The sequence below is a fragment of the Phaethon lepturus genome, unplaced genomic scaffold, assembly GCF_000687285.1.
Source record: "Phaethon lepturus isolate BGI_N335 unplaced genomic scaffold, ASM68728v1 scaffold13846, whole genome shotgun sequence".
Lineage (NCBI taxonomy): Eukaryota > Metazoa > Chordata > Aves > Phaethontiformes > Phaethontidae > Phaethon > Phaethon lepturus.
Genome location: NW_010544249.1, coordinates 114,839 through 118,264, shown reverse-complemented (window position 1 = coordinate 118,264; position 3,426 = coordinate 114,839). Strand labels below are relative to the sequence as shown.

The window sequence follows — 3,426 nt, the reverse complement described above, 5'->3', positions numbered from 1 at the left end:
ATACTGCTTCTCCTTCCCACGCTGCTTTTTCTGTTGCAAATAATTTTCTCTTTCCTTTCTCTCCATCCCGTACATGAATGCCGTGGTTCCGCTGGCTCTGCTCTTCCTTCTGTATTTACACTGTGTGGTGGTCTGAAGAGAGCTATTCCCATGCAAGCTCTCCCCGTGCAAGATCTGGATGTCTTTCTATGTGTGTGGAGACTGACTTTCTTTTGCTTTGGGAATAAATCAAACATATGCATTTGCTTTCTGTTATCATGAACACGTTATTTCCCTCCTTTAGGGATCTGTGAGATGAGTCTTACTTCTCGTTACAATACCCGCTGCAAGTGTTTGAATTTTAAAATAAAAAAAAAATTAAGTTATTAAGAAAAGATTTGAAACTAAGCCTTGCTGTTTATAGTTGTAGTCCAGAGGCATAAGCAGGCACAAAGTTTAACATGACAGTCCTGAGGTGGGGGGGACAGAATCCACTTCAGTTTCCAAGGCTTTACATGCCTTCTCTTTCTTTTACACCATGAGTTTGAAGACCTTGCTCATAAGTGCGCTGTTTTTTTTGTGGAGGAAATAAAATATACATTTCCATCCTAGTTGAAAACACCTTATAGGAGGTTCTGCCAATACCTTATAGAAGTTACGCTAGTGTGGGACTTGAACCTTGCAGCTTGTTCCTCCCTGGATGGCGGCTTGTGTAGACAACATTTGGGTGCAGTAGCCCCTGAATGCCTTTGTGATGCCATTTCCCGTTATCCCCTCACCAGAAGCCTGACACAGCATTTAGCTCAGTGGCTTTCCCACCCCGGGTCAGGTTCTTTGTAAACACTTGTGGCCTTGCTTACTGTATGGCCTGGTCAAATCTCAGGACCTGCTCACCCCGAGGTGCTGCTGAAGCATCAAGGCAGTTGAGGTTCCTCATCCTGACGTGGGGCAGCTCCTGTTTGCTCGTGATGGGGCAGGGGTGTAGCCTTTAGTGCATGGAGCCTGTTCCTATGGCCAGAACTGAAAAAGTCCCCATGTGTCCCTACAGAGTGACTGCCCCATGTCCTCTCTCTGGTTGAAAATTGAAGGCTGCTCCCCTACTCCTGCCTGCAGCCACCAGCTCCATCGGAGTCCCCAGGGGTTGCTGCCTGATGGGCTGAGGACTGAATCCACTGGGATGGGCTCTTCTCACTGTACCATCAACCCAGATTTCAGGTCTTTTTCCCCTTGAAATCATCTGTGTGAGAATCCAGATTCCCCTTCCACAGCTGGTGGCACAGGCAGAGTAAATCCTGGGAGCTGCGTTAACGCACCTGGAATTACTGAACCCTTCACACAGAGGTCTGTGTTCCATTTCTTCACATCCTAATTTTTCAGAGAAAGGGAGGGCACAGAGGAGGCCACGGCAGCCTTGGGCTTCACCCTGCGTGAAAACATGCTTCATTAAACATGCGCTTGGCCAGCAAGCAATGGCACTCTTTGTTTTTAAGAGCGCATGCAGGCTGCTTCATTGCTAGCAGAAAAAAAATTGGCAGGTCCTTTTGAACATGCTACCACGCTCCGGAATAGGATCCTGAACACAGGTTGGAGAGGTGGAAGTTACCTGGATGTTTTTGGAGCTGCTGTTTTTGGTGATTCATGCTGTTCTTCTCAAGAGCTTATATATATAATTCAGCTACGGGAAGGTTTTTCGTCAGTCACAAAGTGAACTGGGTGGGACGCTATGCCTAGTCGCTACTAGTGGAAAAAGCACAGCTTAACCATGGTTCCACCGAGCCTGTACTGCTGACTGGGAGCTATGTGAGTTTCAGGTGGTATCCTGTGTGTTGTGGTATGGAGAAGGTTCCTACTGTCCGTGTTCATGTTCTCCAGCATGTGCCAGCCCACCCGTGTGTTCGTGTGTGTTACAGCAGTGCTCTCCCTCTTCTGTCCACTAAACCAACTCTTTCCACTTTTGCTACATCTTAGCTCCTTGTTCTTACTAAAATATATAAATAGGTGTTAAAATATGTATTGATCACAGTTTCAGACCTCTGCCTACGTAGAGGAGTGCCAGCACTGGATAGCCTTCGTCCACTATACTAGTAGCCAATAAAACCATGTTCTGGCAGGTAAACGTCGTATTTGTGGAAACTTCTGAAACAAGTATTTCCTGTAGTGTGTGTTTTCTGTCCTCTTCCAGTGGATAGTTTTTGTGTTGTCATCGACTTCATGTTCCAGGAGTGTCTTCTAGCAAATTATTTTTTTGCTCTGTGCCTTGATTTCTTCCCCCATAACTGATTTTCTGTTGGGGCTGTGTGTGTCTGCAGGTCATCAAGGCTGGAGTGGAGACAACCTGTAAATGCCACGGTGTATCTGGATCCTGTACTGTCCGAACATGCTGGAGGCAGCTCTCTCCATTCCATGAAATAGGGAAGCAGCTGAAGCAGAAGTACGAGACATCACTCAAAGTGGGAAGCACTACCAACGAGGCCACGGGGGAAGGAGACATCTCTCCACCCAAGAAGTCCATCACTGGTCACAGTGATCAAATCCCAAGGACTACGGATCTTGTCTACATTGACGATTCGCCGAGCTTCTGTATGATGAGTAGATACTCGCCTGGGACTTCGGGAAGGAAATGTTACAAAGACAAGAACTGTGACAGCATCTGCTGCGGGCGAGGGCACAATACGCAAAGCCGGGTGGTCACCCGTCCGTGCCAGTGCCAGGTGCGTTGGTGCTGCTATGTGGAATGCAAGCAATGCACCCAGAGAGAAGAGGTTTATACCTGCAAAGACTGACGTGTCTTCTGCTTGGTGGCAACCCTCGGTGACGGGCGATGGCGATCTATGAGAACTACGTATGGAGACAAACAGGGTTTGATTGACCTTCTGGGATCTGAAAGCTATGTTGAGACATAAGCACTTTGTAGGGTACAGGTGACCCAGCTGTGTTGCTGTTTTGTTTTTTTGTTTTTGTTTTGTTTTCATGTAGACTGCATTTTAATGAGGTCCAACCATGTGGAAATAAGTGCCTGTCACACTGGGGTTAGACACCAGTTGACCTTCACCTTAGTCATCCATGCAGTTTGATGGTTCATTCATCCTTGGAACATCTTGATCATTTCACCAATTTTCCATGAACACGTGGACTAATATATTCTCTTTGGCATAAATAACCTACGCTACTTTATTCCTGAAGCTTACCCAACTGCTTAGAAAGCTAAGCAGATAAGAAAGAAAGATCCTTCTGCTTTGAACGGGATGGTACAGGAAGCGGTCAAATCATTTTTCCCCTTCTGAAACTGGAGAGAAGTGTGTAGGGTAAGGAGGAACAGCCCTGATGGTTCCTCCAGTGGAGTTTCTGCACATTGAGCAAACAAGGCTCTGACAAAGAGACCCACTGGAAGGGTAATGTTTTTAACGACAGCTCCGTATCCGCATGCTTTGATCACCAAATACAGCT

The 3,426-nt window shown here is 46.7% G+C and overlaps 1 pseudogene across 1 annotated transcript; it reads left to right on the top strand.

Moving 5' to 3' along the window:
• Positions 1-2,279: 2,279 nt before the first annotated feature.
• Positions 2,280-2,952, top strand: LOC104621984 (annotated as a pseudogene). The gene has a single exon (XR_738047.1). The product of XR_738047.1 is annotated as a protein Wnt-9a pseudogene (transcript).
• The last annotated feature ends 474 nt before the right edge of the window (positions 2,953-3,426 follow it).